Source organism: Chlorocebus sabaeus, chromosome 17 (assembly GCF_047675955.1).
Source record: "Chlorocebus sabaeus isolate Y175 chromosome 17, mChlSab1.0.hap1, whole genome shotgun sequence".
NCBI classification, from domain to species: Eukaryota; Metazoa; Chordata; class Mammalia; order Primates; family Cercopithecidae; genus Chlorocebus; species Chlorocebus sabaeus.
The window spans coordinates 26701699-26725647 of NC_132920.1; the positions used below are offsets into that span (position 1 = coordinate 26701699).

The following is a 23949-nucleotide window of genomic DNA, read 5'->3' on the forward strand; positions in this document are numbered from 1 at the left end:
ATAACATTCGTGAAGTGAATGGAAAGTTGGAAAGTGTCAGCAAATATCTGGAATATATAAAACCAATTTTAAACTTAATAATTAAAAAAATGTATTAACCAAAACTCTTAGGGGAAATAAAAAGCTTAACTGGATGATCTCAATAACAGAATGCAGATGCTAAGAAAAAGCCAACGAACTTGAAAACAGAACAAGAATACCTACATAATCTGAACGATAGAGAGAAAGGAGGATTTTTGTAAATGAACAGAGCCTCAGGGACAAATAAAAACAACAAATCTAACATTCACATTATTGTAATCTGAAAAGAAGAGGACAAAGAGGACTCTGTGGGATAGAAGTTTGAAGAATTAATGGCTGAAAAGGTATCCAATTTGTCAAAAGATATAAACCGGGTTTTTAAAGTTCGGCAAAGGTCAAGCAGGGCAAACCCAAAGAAACCCATTGCAAAACATATCATAATCAAACTGCTGAAAACGGGGAAAGCACAAAACAATCTTGAAAGCGGTCAAAGGAAAATGGAAAAGAAACTACCATGTGAATGAGTGTAGATTTCTCTTCAGGAACCACAGGGGCCAGAAAAAAAATGTCATAGTATTTAGTAAGTAACAAAAGAAAAAGACCTATCAACCCAGAATACTATGTGGAGCAAAAGTATCTTTCAGACATAAAGGCAAATAAATGCATTCTCATTGGAAGGTGAGTAAATCCATTCTCATTCTTAGTGAGAATGCTAGAAAATAATTAGCAAAGATTTGAGATGAGAAAAGTGATACCAGAAGGAAACTTAGAACGTCATCAATGAAGGAACAAAAGCAGAAATAGAAAATGTCTAGGTAGACATAACAGACTCTTATTCTTCTTTTGAGTTCCTTAAGGTATGTTTGGTGATTGAAAGCGAAAATTGTAACTCTATCAGAAACAGTTGTCATTGTATCTAGACGTACTACATAAATAAGATAAAAGGGTAAGTGTAATGGGCCTAACTCTTGATGAAGTTTCTATATTCAACTTGAATTGTAAAATATTGCTTCTAAGTATATTGTGAAAAGTTATATATGTGTATGGTAATCCCTAGACCACTTACTAACCAGATTTAAATAAACCAAAACAAGACAGAAAGGGGAACATAGAAGAATTAAAACGGATGGAACGAAGGTTAATAAATTATTAAATAGCAGATCTATCTAAAAACTTATCTATAATAGCATTACATGTAAATGATCTAAGTACTTAATTAAAAACTAGAGATCATCAGAATGTATTAAAAATAAATATGCTGACTATAAGAAAGCCACCTGCAGTACACTTATATATAAGAATAAAAGTTATATAGCAGATTGAAGGAAAAGAGTGGAAAAGATACCTCATGCAAGCATTAATCAAAGACAGCTGTGGTATATACATTAAAATCAGGCAAAGTAGATTTGAAAGCCGAGAAACTTTTCAGGAATAATGAGGCCTGCTAAATAACTACGATTGTCCATTCTCCGGGTAATACTGTTCCAAATGTATATGAGGACACAGATTTTCAAAATACATAAACAAAATTAGATAAGCCAGGTAAAAACAGAAACATCCAATTAAAGTTGAAGACGCTAAAACTCCTCTCTCAGTAATTGGTAGACTTAGTAGACAACAAATCGACAAACATGTTGGAGAACTGAACCACACCATCCACCAATGGATCTAATCAACTTCATAACGCAAAATAAAAATTTAGCCAGAAAGCAAAGACAATAATTAAAAGAAAAGTAAGATCATGTTATAACCAGGAAATTAAGAGTGGTCCAGCATACAGAAGGGTGCTATTACTGAAAGAGTTTGAAATAGTGACTTAGTTATTTTGAAACAGTTTTGAAGGTGTTATTTAGCTGGAAATGACAGAAAGACTGACTATGGTGAATCTGGAGGTGGATCTTCCGTTGTCTACATTTATCTTGTCTTCTTTTGAGGTCTGGGGTGTCTATACTTCCTCTGAATTACCTGACCCTACTACAGTGTCTGGCACAGAGCATCTCCCCACTGAAGATGTGTTAAATGAGTGGATAGTGATTGATAGATTCAAAAGAGTTGTGCAAGAATAATGTCCATTATTTGTCAAATCATCGAATGTGGTGTTTGAAGGAAGACAATGAATCAAGGTTGACTAGAAAGGTAAGCCCAAGGCCAGACGTGGTGGCTCATTACTGTAATCCCGGCCCTTTGGGAGGCCGAGATGGGCGGATCCCTTGACGCCAGGAGTTTGAGACCAGCCTGGGCAACACAGTGAAACCCTGTCTCTACAAAAAAAATACAAAAATCAGCCGGGTGTGGTGGTATGCATCTGTAGTTCCAGCTACTCAGGAGGCTGAGGTGGGAGGATCGCTTGAACCCGGGAGGCGGAGGTTGCAGTGAACAGAGATCGCACCGGTGTCCTGGCAATAAAGTGAGACCCTGTCTTAAAATAAAATAAAATAAAATGTAAAAGTTAAGCCCCGGCCGGGCGCGGTGGCTCACACCTGTAATCCCAGCACTTTGGGAGCCCAACGCAGGCGGATCACCTGAGGTCAGGAGTTTGAGACCAGCCTGGCCAACATGGTGGAACCCCATCTCTACTAAAAATACAAAAATTAGCCAGGCACCTGTACTCGTAGCAACTCGGAAGGCTGAGGCAGGAGAATCACTTGAACCCGGGAGGCAGAGGTTGCAGTGCGCCAAGATTGCGCCATTATGGCGATCCCTAGACCCCTGGGATGGTGATCCCTAGACCACTTACCAACCAGATTTAAATAAACCGAAATAAACTAGGAACAAGAACATACAAGAGTTGAGACAAGGGGAACAAATGATTAATAGATCGTTAAAAAGTAGATCTATCGGCTGGGCGCGGTGGCTCACGCCTGTAATAACAGCACTTTGGGAGGCCGAGGCAGGTGCATCACCTGAGGTCAGGAGATTGAGACCAGCCTGGCCAACATGGTGAAACCCCGTCTCTACTAAGAATACAAAAAATTAGCCAGGGATGGGGCCGGGTGCCTGTAATCCCAACTACTCGGGAGGCTGAGACAGGAGAATCACTTGAACCTGGGATGCGGAGGTTGCAGTGAGGGGAGATTGTGCCGTTGCACTCCAGCCTGGGTGACAAGAGCAAGACTCCACCTCAAAAAGAAAAACAGTGGATCTATCTAAAAACTTATGTATAAAAACACTAAATGTAAATGATCTAAACCCATGAGTTGAAAACCAGAAATTGTCAGAATGTATTATAAACGAATATGCTGACTATAGGAAAGTCACTAGTAATATGCTTATATATGACATTAAAAGTGACATAGCATATTGAAAGTAAAGAATGCGAAAAGACATGTCATTTAGGCATTACTCAAAGAAAGCTGTGGTGGATATATTCAAATCAGACAGACCAGATTTTAAATTGTAGAAAACTTCCAGGGATAAAGCTGTTACATAATTAGAGGTGTCAACACACCAGAGAAATAATGTCCCAAATGCATATAAGGACACAGGGCTTCAAAACTCGTAAGCAAAATTGGATAATCCAGATAAAAACAGAAAAATCCAATTACGTTTGCAGACCTTAACACTCCTCTCTCAGTAATTGATAGATCCAGCAGATAATAAATCAGTAAACACATTTGAGAACTGAACAACGCTCATCCAGCAATGGGTCTAATCAATCAACTTTTTAAAGCAAAATCACAATTTGGGTAGAAAGAAGAGAAAAAAAAATCAAAGAAAAGCAGGATCATGTTATAACTAGGAAATCAGGAATGTTCAGAGTGCAAAAGAGTGATATATTGAAACTGACATTTTTGAAAGCGTTATTTAGCTGTAAATGACACGGAGACTGAAATGGTATCTTCCCTTGTCCATATTTATCCTGCCTTCTCTTGAGGACTGGGCTGCTTGAATCTTTAGAATCTCCTGAACTTACAACAGCGTCTGGCACAGAGCATCTTCCCTGTGAATGTGTACTGAATCAACGGAAAGGAATTGACAGATTCAAAAATGTTTTGCAGGAATAATGTTTACTCTTTGACAAATCACTGAATGTGGTGTTTGAAGGAGAAAAATGTGTCAAAAGTTGACTTGGAAACGAAGCCCAAAAGGTAAGTAAAGGGGACTTGGGGGATGAGATATTATTTGGTGTGTGAATGAATGGGGTGCTGTGGAGAGGAGTAGGCAGTAAGATTGTGAACTGGAGCAGAGAAAGAATCACGTTTTAAAATCTAAAACATCTTCTCCGTTCAAGCTTTGATGCTTAGCAGCTCTGGCACCTTAGAAACGAAACTTATCTGAGGTTCCATTACTTCTAGAAAGTGCAGATTAGGACACATAGTTTTGTTGGTGAAGTTCCATTGGACTATATGAAGTAAACTCAATAAATCTCTCAGTATAATGAATGGCATACATGATTTGCTTTATGCTTTTTGTAGCAGGATTGTCTCCAGTCATGTAGATGCAAGTGGAGATAGAGAGTAAGACAAAGTAGTATGGATAGGAGATACCTTTAAAGACTATTTTTTCGTTCCTTCATTCATTCAGTTGGTCAGTCAGTGAACTATTATGGACTGAACATGTCCTGTGTGTCTTTTCAAAAAAGGGGACCATGGGAGGTGTAAGAGTGACTAAGATCTCTGAAGGAGGGAGAAGCCAGATGACTGGGCCACAAGAGGGAAAAAGTCAGCAAAACAGGTGCAATTGTTCCTGGCCTCTTGCCTCAAGATGGTTGTATTGTCAGGTGAATACTAGAAATGGGTAGATTCCGCCTGTCCTGAGGATAAAATTCTTTGGTTGCAGGATTGGCTTGGCTGATAAAGAGTGATTTCCAACACAAAGAAAGATTGTGTTCTTTGAAAGTTAGGAACTGATAAAGCAGCAGTGCTTGGGAAATAACATGTGGGATGTCAACTCTTAGGCGAGAACTGCCTTCTTTCTGCAGCAGGCCACACATCAATCTCAAAATCTAAAGGTTTTGAGTTTGAACATCAGAGAGGATACAGTTTTTGCTGCTATTTTGGTTGAGGGAAACAAAATGGGTGCACTAAATAATGAAATGCAAATGCTGTGAGATAGCAATTTGAAGACTGGGACTGACTCAATGTTAGCTTAGAATGGAAAAGTGATTTAGGTTTTCTTTGCTTTTTTGGTTTTTTTTTTTTTTTTTTTTTTGGTTTGTCAGTGGTTTGAGTAAAATGAGTGGTAAAGGGATACAGATGACACAAGAAACTGCAAGCTATATCATATAATTGGTCTTTCTCGCTAGCTGATGGAAGAAACGGGAAATTTTTCATCCAAATTCCTGCTCTCAAGGTTACCTAATTGTAATTATGAGGTGAGTGGGTGAAGTCATTTATTCTCTTAACCTACATGTATTTCTCGAGCACATATCTTGTTAAGAGACTGTTTGGGGTACAGCCGTTTAACAGTGAAAAAACATATATTCCCACCTTTGTGAAACTACCTTCTAGTGGATAGGAGTGAGGAGAAACAGATCAGAAGCAAACAAGAAAAATACACAAGATGTTATGTGACAATGTCTACTGGGAAGGAATCCGTAGGCGGTAAGGGACTTGGGAGTGTGGAGGTGACCCATTCAGAAGGCTTTTAGGAGCGGAATCTGAGAAGTTGTCACCTTGAAGACATCCTTTACCCACTCCCCATCCCCTTCCCCACTCCCCACTCCTGCTCCTTCCTTCAATCATCTTTCTTCACATGGGAAATGAGGACTCTGGGATTCACTGGCTGGATCGCAGCACCTAGAGATGGATCTGATCAGTAAGAACTGCTCAGTAAGCATTAGCTACTGCTTTGGTTGCCTTCCCCCTGTGGAGTGCTGGCCTCTTGGATTGAGCTTGCATCATAGGTGTTCAGTAGGAGCTTGCTTAGTGGACTTACAGGTTGAGGTTAGAACCCACCAGGATTCTTCTCCTGGGAAGAACAGGTTTCCCTCTAAGGCTTCACACAGACGGTGGGTGAGGAAAGAGCCCTAAATTGCTTGAAAAATTGATTGCTCTTTGGGCAAAGCAAGAAACCCTCCTACGGAAGGGCATCATTTGGGCATATATCGGGGTCTCAGTACAAAGATGAGTGCTCAAGAGGTCAAGATGCTCAAGCAGAGAATCTGACCAGAATGTTCGTGGTACAGAGAAGCAATCCTGTTGGGAGAAGGAAGACAATTGACGCCTTGGAATATAAGCTGAAGAAGCTTCAAAGGGAATACTAAAAAGATTCAGGCACAAATCCTTTACTACATTCTTTTGTACAAATCAATTTTTGCCTAGAAAATCATACCTTACTATACATCCCTATTGTGTTCCTCCACCGTCTATTTTATTTTTTTAAGCGTTATTTCATTTTTATGTTCACAGAAGCTTGTTGCTACAACTAAATGAGCAAAACAGCCAGTAGCAACAGAATTGCGTTAATCTCTCTCCTCAGACCTTGAAAGCATTTTCCTTAAAGTTGGACAATATTCCACATACAAGGACTTTTACAGCACTCCGTGCCAGAAATTATACTGAATGGTTATTAATTTTTACGTAAGTCGGTCAATACAGTTTTTCAGCTTCTCCAAGTATTATTACTCCAGTGTTATAAATGACACTGAAGTAAAGGACATATCGCTCTCTTTATTCTGTGTATGTGTGTCTGCTTACAGCTAAGGACTTCCCAAATTATAGTTTTGTAAACATTAGTTCTAAATCATGCCGATCACTTGAATTTTGAAAACGTCAAAGCCAATCACATTACTGTAGTAGAAAATACGGGTTTGCGGTGCATTGGCTCACTGTTTTATTCGCTATGGATCAGTGGAGTAGAAATTCCCAACGCGGAAGGGGGTTCATTCCTGTCTCTCAGCCTCAGCAAAGTTAAAACATTTCAGACCTTTCCTGACTTTGGATCTATTGTGCATGTTCTGTCCTTTACCACTATCCAATCCTAGGGGCATACAGAGCCACTCAGAGCCTTAGAAGTACATTCAGCGAAATGGAACCAATCACCATATGGTGTAGCCTATTGTTTTTCAGACCAAAATGCACCATGTTGAGATAGCATGAATTCTACAGACCCGTGAAGCCCATTTGGACCACAAGACACTCTTTCCATCATGCCTGCACACATATCCCTCACTCTTCATTGATTCACGCAGACTTTTTAAAGTGTTTAGCAATAAGCATCCTACCCCCAAGAAGCTTATGATCTCATGGAGAAGATGGCCAAGCAACAGACAATCACAACGTGGTGAATGCCACAAAACAAATTGTACCTGGATCTCCGTGAGTGCTAGGAGGAAGGCAACCCAAACTCAGAAAACTAGGAGAGGTGTCAGGGAAGACATTTCCCAGAAGATGGTGTTGTGTCTAACAAAGCCGTGAGACCAGCAAAGAGGAGGTGAAAGTCTCAGCGTTCTGTGGGACATTTCCTTAAGTCCAGTATCTCTAGAGTTGAGTGTGGGAAGCTAAAAGAGCGGAAATAGAAGTGAAAAATGGGAGTTCTTGAGAGGCTTTATTTACCCCGCACAAGCCAAGGACTGGTCTGCGGGAAGTAAGCAGATGCACAGTTAAGAAAGCCCATATCAGGAGTTAGTCATGATAGAGAAGGATTTGTACACTTTGGAAATCGTAAAAGAATGAAAAGCCCAGGACTTTATTTCCGTGTTTTCGCCTCTGTTTTTCAGGTTCCTCCCGGATTTCAATTTCCTTCTGGAATCTCAGCTCTCTTCATCATCTGCTCTTGCAGGAACACTAAACTGCAAACGCAACCGTACGATTCAGGGAACTACGTCCCATCAAGATATACATTTCCTTTCTTGTTCTCCTGCGACTTTCTATACCACTGCACACAATTGTTACCGTGAAATAAGCATGAAGAGTCTGCGTAGACTACTGGGTAATCTGCGTAGATAACATTTACTTTCTTGTTCTCTCGTGACTTTTGATATCACTGCGCACAATTGTTACCGTGAAATAGTCTTTAAAAGGATTGCGTGTGGCCCGTACGGGGATCGAACCCGCGACCTTGGCGTTATTAGCACCACGCTCTAACCAACTGAGCTAACCGGCCCCGCTGACGGAGGCGCACCCTACGTCTTATGAGAGGCTTAAAGGCGAACGTTATTCCAGTCACCAAAGGAAGTTTCCTAAAAGTTCTCGGAGCTGGAAAGAACCTACGGTCTTTGCTAACTTCTTTACGATCCTCGGCAAATTTCTTCGAACCCTGCAATTTCAGTTAAAACACAAATCGGCGGAAGGAAAGTTCAAATGTCACCTGCTTCAGTGTTTCACGACAAGGGGTTTTAGTGACCACCCTTTTAAATGCAACGCCATCACCTTCCGCTGGTACTGTAGCCCGACCCTATCACTCCTTTCTACTATGCTTCCGTAGCTTCTGAGCGACCCTTGAAGAAATTGACGGAAAACGGGAGGAATTACCGCCAGTTCCTCTCCACGGGCGATCAAGGCCAATATGAGTCTCCACCCAGGCTCCTCTGCTCGTAACTTCTAGCACAGTTCCCACTGTGTTCGCCCATGTTTCCCAAAAGTGAATATTTGATCCCTACCCCACCCCATTTTTAGCAAACTCAGGAAAACGCTCTCGTTTTTCTACCTGAAAAGGGCACTTTAGAGAAATACGTCCCGTTACAGTCTTTGTGTTCGCATTTTATTCCATCTCGATGAAACAGGTATAAGTTCATTGGTATTTTATGCACAACACAACTTTGAAGCCCGACTCATGGCCTTTAGATTAGGAAACATTCTCCAGGAGTTCTGCTGATCGCTAGGTCTTACGAGGTTGATGCCTTCTGTCCCAAAGAGAACTATTTCTCTGCGTGTTTCCGCCTGGCTGCCCACTTCTCCAGTAGAGAAACGGCTGTTCCTCGGGATTCATTTTTAGAAGTGCTTTGGGTCCTGGGTAATGGGGCCGCATCCTGCGGCATCGACAAGGTGGTTGAATACGCAGGAGCACCCACAGTACCCAGGGACTAATAAATAGCTCAGTAGACACGTTTCGAATAATTGAATAAAGGAAGTCTCAACCAACCCCCTTGCTGTATTACAGATGGTCCACCTCTCTGCCTAGACTATTGATTGTGCTGACGTCCTGTTCCTTCTCCTGGCTTTCGAACTAGATTCTCACCTCTCTCCAATCCATCTTTCGCGGGGCTGGCCTGTCTTTCCGCCTCACTTCTGAAATTCTATCCATTGCCGCCTCTATGCAAACCGACTCTGGTTAATACTTCACTCGGTATGGCTCCCCTCTTCCTTCCGCACTTTGCACTGCGAGAAATGCCCTTCCTTGAGGCAGTTGGAGGCCTCCTTCTGCTGAGAGCTTAGTTGTGGACACAGCCTGGAGTAGAGGCGAAAAGGAAAGAAGGCCGGGAGATAATCGGGGAAACACACACACCTTTCGTGTGGTTTGAAAGCTGGCGCCCGAAAAGGGGAGCGAAAGAAACAAGAAAAACACACGCTCCGGAAGTGTCTGAGATTGCTGCGGCCATAAAGCAGAGAGCACTAACCGCGGTACGGATACCGGAGGGGAGGAGGGCTCCACCCCCGGGCCTGTGCCCGGCTCCACCCCCGGGCCTGTGCCCACGGACCTAGGTGAGGACGGGCACTCCTGCCTCCGCGCCCAAATGTTGCATTTCCCAAGACCACCCTGGCCCGCCACGACCCCATCCCGTGCCTATAAAACCCCCCGAGACCCTAGCGGGCACAGACACAAGCGGCTGGATGTGAAGAGGAACACACCGGCGGGAGAACACAGAACACCCACCCTCTCTTTTAGTCACCCTGGAGGCGTCGGAGAAGGCGGTTTCAGGGATCCGTGAAGAGACCCTGAGTCTTTTACATCCCAGAGAATGACGAGAGAGAGAGCACCTAGGCGACGTTTACTTTCTGGGATTTCGGGAGATGCGGTTTTCTACACGCCAGGGGCCAAGCCTGAGAGATAGGTAGACGGCAGGGATAGGAGCTCTCTCCGCGCCCCAAACGCCCCTGTTCATACCTGGGTTCCTTGATTTCCCTGCCTATATAACCGAGCCTCCCATGGCCGGGCTCTGAGCTCTCATTCTGCGAACTGGGACAAAGAGGTTAACTGTGATGCGCTTTGTATAACCCCAGGATTCTGCACTTGCCCAAGGGCGAGGCGCAAATCCAAAACCAGGCACAACTGAACACCGAGATCAGCTGAGCCCTGAGTGTCTCACGACATAAAATCCCTACGATTTTAACAAGGGCTGTATTTGTGCTAGTACTGTTACTGACAAACGCATGTCAGATCCCATCTGTCTTTAGCTCAATGTGTGACGTTAGACATGTCGTTTTGCTCCTCAACTTTCTTATTTGTAAAAAGAAAAAAAAAAAAAAGTGTTCTGGATTTGCAGAGGGCCTCTTCAGAGCTAAGTTCCAGTAGCTGTACTGTAAATTGATCTCTTGGGCAGTCCTGTTGGTGAGGAAAGAGGACAAATTGAGAAATGAACAAACAGAGAAGCTGCGAAAGTCTTGTGACTTACAGCACAGGACAAGTCTACAAACCATGCCAGGCCGCACTAAGCTCTAATTGTTTTAACACCAGCTTACTCAGACCGGGTGATCCAAGATAAGACCAAAGCCAAACTGATCCTGCAACTCTGCACAGATCTTCATGTTCCGGCAGCTAAGTTCCGCTGAATAAACCTATGATTTGCCTAGTTTAGAAATTCTGTCCAGTCCCTCCTGAGAAGGACCTTGCTAACTTTCCCCCTAAAACTGTCCTATACCTCCAGTCCCCAAACCCTGTAAATTCTGGTCTCTGACTCGCCCTTGTTTTAGGCAGTACTGGGACTCCACAGAGGTGAGGCTCTTTGCTCAGCAAGTTTAATAAATCCAAGGTAGTAGAATCGATTTGTTTTCTTGGTCGTCTTTTTTTTGGGAGTGGGTCTTCTAAATGTTGATTCTGATCCCCGCCTATGGATACTTATAAATAAATAGATATTTGCACTCCATCATCATGTGGAGCTAAAAGTGTTAAATTTAACTATCTAATTACCTCTAAAATAACCACTAAATTCAACGATCTGAAACTTATCTAATGAGTTCCACATTCTGGAATGAAGCGATATAATAGGTAATAACAGGTCTGAGTCCCGAATGGAGAAATAATCACACAGACACCAGGTGAAAGATGAGTAAAGTGGAAAGCAATAGGCAGAACAATAATTTGCTTTATGCTACGATTTTTGGAGTGAAGCAAGAAAATTAACCAAGGAAACAAAGAAGAAATCCAAGACGTAGTAGTGTTGGAGTTGCGTTTTTGTCATATGACACTACTTCGATTCTACGGGATTCACTTGGTCACCATCTGACCTTCTCAGAGTAGACTGCTCTTCCCCAATCACTCCTGCAATTACCCTAGGAGATTTGTGATCCTAAAGTAAGGGGGAGTTTAAAATTTACTCCTAAGTACACCTGCATGATGCCATTACTCAGGACAGGGTAGCTGAACAAACTCAGCTCTGAATCCTTTAAGCAGAGGCAATAATTACTGACACTCTATTTAATCAGATTCTGAACATGATGTGCCACTTTTCCTTTTGGGTCTGAAGTGACACCAGCCATTTTCACAGTTTCTTCCACTAGGAGGTCCTGGGAGAAAAGTGATAAAGGTAGATTCAAGAATGGTTAGTTTGAGAAGAGAAATAAAAAGGCAAGTGTATTTTTCACTCAGTTCACCTTGGTTCTAAGAGTGGGTCTATATAAAGAAATGGAACATGCTTCTGCTAATTAATATTCAGGCAGAAAAAGTCATGAATTTCACTACAAACCCATGTCCCTTCTTCCACACGACAAATTGATGAGGGTATTCTTTCTTCTGTCGGTAAAACGAAGTCTGGGATATAGATTGCAATATTAGCAGTGCCATAGTGCAGAATTTCTCATAATTAACACTTTTTACTTACATACATAAGAAAACAGAATTGGAATGTAAAGTTAATAAATTAATCAGGTTATAAACAATATGAACATAGAAGCAACAATTGCATGGTCTTTGGCATGCAGTCTTTGATTTGGGGAATGCATTCTTTTCTATTTCTATCAGGAAGGAGGAAGAGAAACAGTTCATATTCACATGGAATAGAAAAAAGTATGCATTTATGCTCTTGCTCCAGAGGTATATCAAGTCCCCCAATTTTTCATAATCTAGTCCAAAGAGAATTGAACCGTCTGGACCATCAGCAAAACATTGGTACACTGTACTGATAGTATCATTTAAATCTTCAGTGAGCAAGAAGTGTCAAGTAAGGTATAGATTTTGTTAAGCCCTGCATGTTCCAGAGGGTGGGAGAGAAACACAGAAACCATTCATCGACCTGGTCCGTGACTGAAAGTTTTTAGGATCTGTGAAATTCTCAGACATTTCCTCCAAGGTAAAGACTCATTGTTGCATCTCGAAGTTCCCATCACTTAGAAGGGAGCACTGTGCTCACCATGTTTCTTTGGGCTGTGAAAGCGGCATGTCCCGCACTTGGAGACCCTTCTCTGACACACTTACCAACAGATACTGAATTAGAATATTAACAAATTGAATACAGCATTATCTATAAAGCATAATGCACCATGAGTTAAGGGAGATTGCCTCGGGAATAAAAAATTAGTCAAGCATTGAAAAGTCAATTAAATGTAATATACTACATTAACAAAACAAAAAAAAACATGTAATCATCTCACTAGATGCAGAAGAAATATTGGACCAAATTTGCCATTCATTCGTGGTTTTTAAAAATTATCTCAGTAAACTAAGAACGGAAGGAAAATTCCTCAGATGAATAATGGGCATTTAAGAAATTCCTACAACTAGCAACAGAGTTAATAGTGGAAGAACAAATATGGACCCTTTAATATTGGAGAAAAGTGCAAAATATCTGTTCTTATTTCTTCTACATGTTACAGAAAGTCGTAGCTAGTGCCAGAAAGTAAGGAACGCATGAATGAAGAATAAATGGCATACTCATTTTAGAAGAAGAAAAATATATTCATTTGTAAACAACATAATCAGATACACAAAAAATCCTAATGCATCTACAAAAATAAGCATTATAAGTAAATATAGCTATGTCACAGATTACAATATACAAAAATTAATTGTATTTATATGTACTAGCATCAACAAAAATGGAAAATTAAGTTACCATTTTCAATAGGATTAAAACAAATGAAATATTTAGAGATAAACTTGTCAATGTGCACAAGACTTGTACATAGAAATCTACAAAAGATTGCTGAGAAAAACTCAGGAAAATCTAAATAGTTGGTGTTTTTGCCATATTTACAGATTGAAAAATTTAATATTATTAAGACATCATTTTTTTTTTCTCTGAGTTGATCTATAGATTTACTACAATCCCAACAAATATCCCAGCAGGACTTTTGTTTTGCTTTGTTTTGTTTGTTTGTCTCTACAGAAATTGACAAGCTTATTCTGAAGGACCTAGAGTGACCAAAATAATTAGGAAAAGAAAAACAAAGATACAGGACTTACACCAAGTGATTTCAAGACTTACTATAAAGCTAAGGTAATCAAAATAATGTGGTATTGTCTCAGGGATATTTACACAGATTGATGAAATAGAATAGATAGTCCAGAAATAGATCAACGTTTGTGGTCAACTGATTTATGACACAGGTAAAATGTTATTTAATGAGCTTTTTAAACAAATGGTCCCAGGCAACTGAGTATGGAAAAAATGATTCCCTACCCTTACCTCACATCCTATACAACAATTAAATCAAAATGGTTTATATACATGAAGTTTAATGTTAAAGATATCAAACTTGTAGAAGAAAAGAAGAAAAGAAGTCTGCACATATTTGATGTAGGCAAAGCTTTTTCAGAAGAGACCAGGAAAGCATGAGCCCTTACAAAAAAAGATACATTGGATTTCATAAAATATTAAAATGCTTTTTCTTTGAAAGACAATACTAAGAAATTGAAAAGGCAAGACATAGGCTTGAAAAGAAATTTAATATATGTTATATGCACACACAGTTGTTATACATCATATGTGTTATACATACACATATAACAAAGGACTTTTATGGAGAATATAAAACACATTTTAGAACTCAGTGATACAAACACTCAGTAAGGATAAGGGCAAAAAACTCGAGCAGGCATTTCACAAAATAAGATGCTTATATGGTCAATAGACACACTAAAAGATGTTGCAACAACATTAATCAGTACAAACATGCAAATTAAATCTATCAAAGATTAACAGGAAACAACAGATCTCAAATCCCCTAAATGGAGAAACAATTAGTAACACAGATATTAGATAAAGATAAGTTACTTGAAGGATCAATCGATAAAAAGACACTTGGGTTTATTTCCAGGTTTGTGTTATCAAAAAGTGATGCATTCAACAGAGCATTTGAGGTAACTGCTAATTAGGGACGGTACTTCCTTTTCTTTCATCTAATGGGAGAGTGAAATCGGATTAGAACTAGAGCTTTCCTAATGAGATCTTTTCTCTCTTTGTCAGGATCCCGACTCAGATTGAAAAAGCAGAGGATGGTCACTGCCTTCCAGGTCTGAGGCCATCTCCCAGAAGCTTCACTCCTGGCTTCGCCCTGGTAGGGAAGTTTCCGGAGGTGTTTGAAAACCTGGACACTTAAGTGGGACATGGAACCATATTTGTACTTGTGTCCCGGTTATAAGAACAGGCAGAAAAGACAAGTGTACCGTGGGGGAATTAGCTCAGGTGGTAGAGCGCTTGCTTAGCATGCAAGAGGTAGCAGGATCAACGCCTGCATTCTCCAGCTTCTTTTAATCCCTAGTCTACCAACGGTGTCTGATAAATACTTTCAGCGGATTTACCGCTCTTTATTCAATTCAGTGTCATCCTGTTATGTACATCTTTTTCTTTTTAAGGAAATGATACATAGTATTACATGGAAAAGCAAAAAAGGGAAGAGATTAGTCACAAATGAGTTTTGCAAATACAGGTTTTGGGGCTTCAGCTCGAAGTTAATAAAACGTATTTTCGTGGGGAAACCAAACCTTAGCCTTTTGGGTACAAAATATGAGAAACAGCCTAGAAATAGTGTCCCGAGGCAAGAGCAGGAGATTTGAATGTGCCAGTCCTTTGCTTTTAATTACATTGACAACACATGGTCAGGTAGAGGATGAAAACGTGTCTTCTATCAGATTATCTGAGAGTTGGCCAGGTATTTAGAAGAGAGACACGCAGGAGAGAGGTAAGGAAGGAGTATAAGTGAAGGTGGGAACTAGCATATTAACTCTAGTGGTCGGATACACTCACTAAGAAAAGTGACATTCAATCCTTCTATTCAACTCTCTGAAAGCTCGTTCTGACAAAATGTGCTCAAAATAAATTGGGACCTAGGTCTTCCTCTAATTTCCAACACGAACCACAGTGTAAAAAATAAATAAATAAATAAATAAATAAATAAATAAATAAAATGTATTTTTGAAATTGCAACACTATCCTCTATTTAAAGAAACCACATGAGGCTCTGTATTAACAACACATAGGTTGACTTTAGCTCAGCTGGCCAAAGCAGAGCTCAAAAGGCTGAAGAGAGTGGTCTTTGTGTAGGTGACTCCAGGAAGTTCTCGTAGGTCCCTGGGACATGCCACTCTTTCCATCCTTCTTTCTTTCCCATCACTCAGATCTCTCTCTGACCCCATTTGACTTCTCAGCATTGCCCTTTGTCAATTGTAATAGAAAGACCATGTTATTGATTACATGTTTTTCTATCTTATTTCCCTATTCATAAATGAACTCAAAAATGAATGTCAGAAATAATGAACATGTTGTTGAATTTTTGTCCCATAGGAGCAGCCTCTTGCATTCTCAGGATGTGCCCTCCTAATAAACTGGGACCATGAAGGAGGGACCTGAAGCTGCCCCAAACCACCTGCAGCTCCATGAAGGTCATGCCTCCACCCACTAATCACTCTGGAAGTAGCGCCCCTCCACTCTTCCCCAACCACATTTCCTTTTCAGGCAAAAACGTTTCTACGGGTTTGTTAGACCCTAGCTTCTAATCCTTTCTTCAGTCTTTACTGATCTGAAGCCACTCTCTCCTTTGCGGCTTCTAAATTATCTGTATAGCCTTTCTCCATTCAGCAAATTTTCATCAGGCAAAATCCTACTTGATGCTACTTATACTCAGAGAAAAATGACTATGTTACTGTCTTAAATGAGAATTCTTCATAGGTGGAAAGCAGATTTGGAATCCACTACAACTCCAAGGCAGTGGAGCTAATGTAGCTTCCCCTGGGCTACAGGGGAAGTCTTCTTCGGTGGGCCTGGGAATTGAAGAACTAGACAGGCATAAGAAGGACAAGTGTGGTGCCCAATGCAGCAAGAGAAGTGGGGAGGAAGCTGACAGGGAAGGAGAATGGCAAGGGAAGCACCTAAATAGCAGACACTGTATAGCCTGCATCTGTTTTTCCTTTTGCCTGAGAGATCCCTGAGCTCTGTGGTGACAAATTTCCATAATTTTTCCGTATAAAAAACGAAGATTAGAAACTATTCCTAGGCGTTTTACCTGCATTAATATTAGTATGTGTACAGCATCCAAAATAGGGCCTAGACGACAATTGCACAGTACTACTACTTGTTGTTGTGGCAGTTTCTATGTGGATCATTGGCCTCATCCACTGTGCCTGGTGCTGAAGAAGTGCTTCAGGAATGACTCCACAGATTGAGATTAAAATTCTCAAGTTTTCTCTTTCTCAGCTCCTCCAAGGTTCTCCATCGCTTTCTGAGTCCTACAGGAGGAAAGTGCTATTGAAGATGCGGCGCGTGTGGCGTAAGGCTCTGGGGCTGGGAGAAGGTGCCCCACCACTTCCGGGCGGCCTTGCCTGCAAGGAGCATGTGACGATCACAACTCTAGAGCAGGCTGCAAGAGCTATGCCCGCAAGCCAGGCAGTTCCGGGTGGTGCTTCTCCGTCTGGAATGTGCTCTCTACTTCCGAGAGATGAGGAAGGCGAAACTGGGAAGTGAGGAGAGAGATCTCCCTCATGACGTTCTTTGGAAATCCCTGTTCTTCACACTGTCAGGCTCATAGAACTTTGCTCAAGGCAGTATCTGAGGAGCTCCGCCCTCAATCTTGTCCTACCAGCGGTTTGGCGGCCCAGAGTCCCGGCAGGCTCTTAATAACCAGGAAAATGGGTGGGGCGCGGTGTTCCCGCGGTGGGGAATTAGCTCAGGCGGTAGAGCGCTCGCTTAGCATGCGAGAGGTAGCGGGATCGACGCCCGCATTCTCCAGCTTCTTGTCTGGTTTATGTCTGTTGGTCTGCGTACCACGTTCTTTCTCCTGTTGACGACATCGGTGCTTGTTACCTGGGAGAAGATCAGAGGAACCCGCCGCCTCCCCTGGGGCCCGTGTTTCACTGCTCCCCATACGAGAGTCTTTCTTGTTGCCCCTGCTTCCAGCCTGCCTTCTTTTCCACTCCTGCCTCAGGTTTGGCACTTCTAGGTACTCAGGTCTCAAGGCAAATTTCCCGTCTTTCGGCAAGTACAGCTAAAAGTGATGCCACACGATCTCTCAGTTCCTGCTATATCTTCACAAATATCGTCTCCTCCGGAAAGTATGTCTTTAAGTTATTCGTTTGTTTTTCTCTCCCCTAGATTGGGAGCTTCCTGAGTACCAAAACACTATGTAGTCTGTGTAGACTGTGCTCAACTCGCTTCATCCCCAAGTGTAGAGTTAAGGTTCTATAAAATACAGTTACTACCTTGAACAGATGAGGTGGGTGGTATAAGGAAACAGGGAGATAAAACACAAAGCAATACTTAAAAACATTATCCTGCCACATTTCTCAAATCTTAATAATAGCATTCACTAATGTATTTTGGTTTTTCTTTGTGCTTTCTCCATATCCATTTATTTATTTCTTTATTTTTTTTTTACATTTGACTGGCAATTTTACATTTTTTTTTTTTTTGAATGATCAATCAGATTTTGCTATTTTCTAGTTAATTCCTGTGTTTCCTTCACCATTCTATTTTCTGGTTTTCTATCAGGCTGCTGATCTTCTTCTTCTTCTTTTTCTTTTCTTTTTCTCCTTTTTCTTACTTCTTATATTTAATGCACTGATTTCTTCTAATGTTTTGTAACTTGGGTATTTAAAGGTATAATTTAAAATTAGAAAGCAGTTTCTACAGAATCCTTAGAAATATGTCATTATAAGTCCCCATTTTCATTATATTCTAAGGAGCTTGAAGATATACTTTTGATTCGTTTCTAAACTGTGCATTTGAGAATCTCTTCATGTTTACTTTTATGTTCATTCTTTCAATGTTATTTTCTAATTTTTGTGTATCATTTCCTTTATCAACACATAAATATGTATATTCACATAAATATATGAGTTATATATACATGTATTTATGAATGGCAGCGGAACCACACATTAGTGCTAATATTGGTGTATTAATAATTATTGGTTTACCAATTGTAGCAAATGCACCACAATGATGCAAGATGTTAATAATAGGGGAAATTGTAAGAGAGGGAGAGTGATGGAGTTTACGGAAATTCTATGTATTCTGATCAATTTTTCTTTAAACCCAGAACTTCTCTAAAACATAATGTCTATCAATTTTAGAAACTAATATCAATAAAAGAAAGACCAGGGACCTTTTATGGATGAAAAGAGTCTTAAAAAACATAAAAATCTGTAGATTTTAGTTTATTATTTATAATCAGCCATTAAGAGAAATTTTTTTTGTATGGGTGACAATCAGAAAAAAAGTTAATATTAGATCATATTTATGATCTATTACCAATTTGTTAAGTACTTACTTAACACACATACAAACATGGCCCTAAAATTTCCTAGTTCTCTCAAGCGTTGATTTCATCCTTATCTCCACTGCCGAGTTCAAGAAAGCGAAATGTGTAATGGGTATCCCTCCTTTCCAACCTTCCTTCCAGTTCACAACCTAGTGCAGTCTACTTGCATGGGATGTTTCTTTTCCATCACAATGCTCTGAGATAACTAAGTCAAGGGAAGTTTGAGCAGCCCTCCAGACCCTCCAGATTTCAAAGGAAAGCCCACTGCTGCTGGTGTGGGGGAGCTGATGGCCTATTCATGGATGAGATGGACTAAGGACAGTGGGAAGCATAATGGACCAACAGTGTTGTTGGAGGGGACTGGGTGAGGAAGCAGGAGCCTAAACAATACTCTCCAGACACTGCCTGAACACTGTCTCCAGACCGGTCTTGTAGCATCAAAAATTACAGCTAAATGTTGATTTCTTTCTGGTAATTATTTTGTTCAGCAACCTGGAAAAACGGACAAAAAATTTTCTCATTCCCTTTCCTATCTAAAGTCTGAAATATTTCATTAAAATTTTAAAACTTAAAAAAAGTGCTTATTAGGCCAGGCTCGGTGGGAAGCCGAGGTGGGGGCGTGGCGGGGTGGGGGGTGGGAATCACTTGAGGCCAGGAGTTTGAGACCAGCCTGGCCAACATGGGGAAACCCTGTCTGTACTAAAAATACAAAATTAGCTGGGCGTGGTAGTGCTCGTCTGTAATCGCAGTTACTCTGGAGGCTGAGGCAGGAGAACCTCTTGAACCTGGAAGGCGGAGGTGACAGTGAACCGAGATCGCACCACCGCACTCTCAAAAAAAAAAAAAAAAAAAAAAAAAAGTGCTTATTGAAATGTTTAAACTTAAAAGTGCTCTGACATATAAATAAATCATTTTCTCTATATACATGGTTTTCGCACTTATACATGTCTAGACACCCTAGGAATGGTGGTGCCGTGGTGTGAACGTGGAGCCTGGAATGGACAGCCCCAAAACCTCCTCCTCCTCAACTGTTGACTCATCAACAGTCAGTCCGTAATCATAACTTCCTTAAAATACAAGAGCTGCAGAACATTCTGGGATATCTGTGCTAATTAATCTGGCAGTTCCCGCTGTGGCTTGCCCCAGGTGTGACGTGCTCTCTTTCGTGAAATTAGTAACTACGAACTGTAACGGGAACAAGGCAATTGATTGCCTCTGCACTCTTGCCCAAAGCGTTCTCTGAGATGTTTGGTGGTTATTTGGGTCCTTACTTGACCTTCGTGGCCTTAAAACTAAGGGAACATGGTATTTGCGAATCTGAAAGACTTGTGATAATTTTCTCATTTCCTCCAGGCTGTGTGCATCACTTTGAGTTTGCGGAGGGAACAGCCCTTTCTCAGGGCCCCCTCATGTCCTGAGTATCATCCTCAGAATGTGGAGCTTGGGCTCAATTTGAAGAGGGTGTGAAGGCGAGCCAAAATGCAGGGATTGTCCCACAATGCAGTCCTGCTCTGTAAATCCCTTCCTCTGACTAGCTTGATTTTAGGCTCTGAGAATGGATGGGGTGGGATTGCTCTTCAGTACTTTCTGCTGAGACATTTTTGTATATTCATTTCTATCTCAAGGAGCCTCTATAACAAAGGAGAAAAAACTGTCTCGGGTTCTGTGTGTGGCACATGAGTTTGAAGGATTTCTGAGACTATTGTTCAGGACTGGCGTTACAGATGAAACGCCAGTTAGATTCAGGACCAGTGATGATGGGATCCCTGGCAGGCGGATATAACACCTCGTTGAGGACAGACTGCCCACCACTCTCCTTCTTTCTCTCTTTCCGAATTTATTTTCTATAAATTCCACTGGGTATCAGAACCTTCCTTCGGCTGACTGGCACTTTGCAATTTCCTCTCCAAGCCCGGATCTGTTCCCCCAAATTCTCTCGTTCCCGCTTCTAGCTTCTCTTTTTAGCTTCTCTAGGTTCGCGTCATCGGCTTTCCTTGTTTCCCAGGTTGAATCCCCAGTTCCAAGCAGCGGAGAGGTCTTCTTGTCATAAAATTAACTTCCCTCGGCTCCTGTAACCCTCACACCCGCCGTGTAGCACTCTGCATCTCTGAGAAGAAAGTGACCACCCCAGCCCAGCACAGATTTTCTTCGTCTTTGAGCACCTGCTCGGAGTTCCCGCCCCTGGTCGCTCCTCGGTTTTCCCTCATCGCACACATACAGTCTGTTGGATGTCGGTCAAAGATATTGCCAGCCCCTGCCATGGGAACCATTTGGGGGAAAACAGATCCGATTTATTATACTTCAAAGATGCCCAGTGATTCCCTGTCGTCTGTGTACCATAAAAATAAAAACATAAAAATAAGAAGATCAATGTATTCGACATCTGCACCCAGGCGTACAGCTCTGAGGTGATCAACTGGGAAGCGACGGTTGCCCACCCAGAGGGAAGAAAGGAGCAAAGCCGGAGAATGCGGACGCGGACGCTGCAGGCCGCTGCCTCCCAAGTGAGCTGGTTACAAATTTCGCTATCCCCAGCCCCCAACCCGCTATTGGCTATTTGAGGCGTGCGGGAGTTTTTTCCGGACTAGAAGTCTTGCGTTCCACCTGGTTTTTCGGGGCCACTCAACATTCCTGAGCTCCACCCCTGCCAAGGTGGAGCCAGCACAGGACTGCAGGCGGAGTCTCCAGACTCATCCAGAAACAGCCACTGCGCGGAGCCGGGAGCGCGTGTCAAACGAGCACCCATAGACAGCCACTGTGGGAAAGCTCTGGGTCCGACGCAATTCCACTTGCTTGATATTTTAGAAAAGAAGCAATTATACCCCAGCTGTAAAGGGGGTGGGAATCACAGCTACAACAGGTACCACGGAAGTAAGCTTTCCTTGCAAAAGCTGCCCTCTCTGAGGCTCGAACTCAGGACCTTCAGATTATGAGACTGACGCGCTGCCCACTGCGCTAAGAGGGCGACGAAATGTGGGGCCCCGCCAGATTCTACAGGAATGTCCTAATTTCTTTCCCCAGGCGGGTAATTTTGGGGCTTCAGTTTTCTTCGCCCGGGGTCCCTAGTTCTCCAAGATTCTTTCCAATAGGCACGCGTAGGTTCCTTTTTAGCCCGTCGGAAGAACCTCACACTCGGAAGCCATAGTGCACTGAGCAATTATGCCTGACCTCATTTTCTATTGATCTGGATCTTTGTCCCCTCAGATGTATTAGGCAATATTTACTGTCCACAGTTTCCTTAGCTGGGATAGCGGGCTCTCACTAAATCGTAGTTGAATGAATGAAAAGTTCCCAGACACGCCTGTAGTTTACACTTAACCTGTCTTAATTTAAATTTGCATTTCCACTTATGTCACCTGAGATATTCCCCTCAAAATACACCAACTGATTTTATGATGAGTCTTCATGTTTTCTTCACCGCTATGTTCCAAAAACCCTATTGAAGATTTTATTCCCATAATTTCGTTGAGTCCAGTTTATTGCCATAAGTCTATACATCATTATTCCCATCTTACTGATGAAACTGAGGCTCAGCAGAACTAAATCCACAGCTGATAAGGGGCAAAACCAGACCTTGAAAGCAGATTTTGTTTCCAAAAAGTGCGTTGTGCTCTTTCTCCCTCTAGATCATGTAATCTCCCCTTTTCTTCTCCACACCACCACGCTCATTCGTTAAGCAAATAGTTACAGAATTTTAGATTCGTTGGTCCATTCAACAAACGTTAATTCACCATCTGCCGTGTACCCGGCGTTTATGTTCTAGATTTCCAAGGCATCCTTGGCCCTTTATCCCTCACTTCCCTACAAACACCTTGAATCATTAGTTCTCAAAGTGCAGTGCCCAGACCCACCACATAATTCTTGAGGACACATTCCATTTCAGGTACTGTGCTACCTGAAGGCTTTGAGGATTCAGAGGAAATTGAGCCATCCCTGACCTCAGGAGCTGACAGGACAAACTGTCCTGTCCGGTCCAGTTCCTATACTCTCAAACTTCCGGATTTTTATAAATGCTTACTCCTAAATATTTTATTTTGATACTGTAACTCTTCTGCTCTGTACTAGTTTGCTAGGGCTGCCGTAATAAATATCACAGACCGAGTGGCTTAACCCACAGAAAATTTTTTCGGTTCTGGAGGCTAGAAGGGTTGTTAGCTTTGGTTTCTCCTGAGGCCTCGCTCCTTGGCTCGCAGATGGTCACTTACCTTCTCGCTGTATTCTCGCATGCTCTCTCTCTATACACATATTTCCTCCTTTTCTTATAAGAACGCCTATTGGGAGTTACGGTTTCAACACGAATTTGGTGACGGGTGGGGCGGGACACAATTCTACCAAAACATGCTCAAAATTGTTTACATTTTCACCTTCAAATTTGCAGTAGACTTTGTTACTGGAAAGCACTACCTGTTTTTTTTTTTGTTTTGTTTTTTGTTTTTTGTTTTTTTTTAACAAGTATTTTAAAGTCCCTTAATTAAACAGACCACATACCTTTCCTTATCTAGGAATTCCCACTCCAATGCCCGGTCCACACCCCCATTATTTCTCCTCATCTCCATTCTTCAAGGCCCATTCTTGATTCTTTCACTCTTATTTGAAGTAATGTAGCATAGAGGAATGTAGCACACTAGTTTTTCCCTCTGAAATGCATGACTCGTTGTCAGTAACTATCTCATGGTTTTTGCTGTTATGACATTTAGTGTGGACGTGTGATATTTTTCATTAATATCCTCCATCTAGTAGTCATTGTTTCCATAAGGAAGCGCAGCCAGTGTGAACTACAGTCCAAAACCTCACATATGCATAGACCGATTATGTAGTCTAAAGAAATTCCTGGCTCTGAGTCCTAATTCTGAAGGTCATGGTAAACTTCAGTCCTTTGCTGTCTTATTCGCTCAGGTTCATGCCAAGCTTATGGGACCCAATGCAGGTCCCAGGAAAAGGAGGGAGGAATGTAATGCTAAACCTGTTCCTATTTCCACCTGCCAAGTTTGTTGTTGTTGTTTGTTTGTTTGTTTTTCAGGTGGAAGCTCAACAGCATCCATGCCATGGGTGATTGATGCTATGTTTCTCTAATGTTAGGAGTATCTTTTTCTAATGAACTCTCTCCTTGATGATCTCTTGTCATCTGTCTTGGCCA

The 23949-nt window shown here is 41.6% G+C and overlaps 3 non-coding genes across 3 annotated transcripts; 1 reads left to right on the plus strand and 2 right to left on the minus strand.

Moving 5' to 3' along the window:
* Positions 1 to 7993: 7993 nt before the first annotated feature.
* TRNAI-AAU (transfer RNA isoleucine (anticodon AAU)) lies at positions 7994 to 8067 on the minus strand. Its single transcript has one exon. It is a non-coding gene; the product is annotated as a tRNA-Ile (tRNA).
* A 9141-nt stretch (positions 8068 to 17208) lies between these two features.
* On the plus strand, positions 17209 to 17281 carry TRNAA-AGC (transfer RNA alanine (anticodon AGC)). Its single transcript has one exon. It is a non-coding gene; the product is annotated as a tRNA-Ala (tRNA).
* A 4423-nt stretch (positions 17282 to 21704) lies between these two features.
* On the minus strand, positions 21705 to 21777 carry TRNAT-CGU (transfer RNA threonine (anticodon CGU)). The gene has a single exon. It is a non-coding gene; the product is annotated as a tRNA-Met (tRNA).
* Positions 21778 to 23949: the final 2172 nt, after the last annotated feature.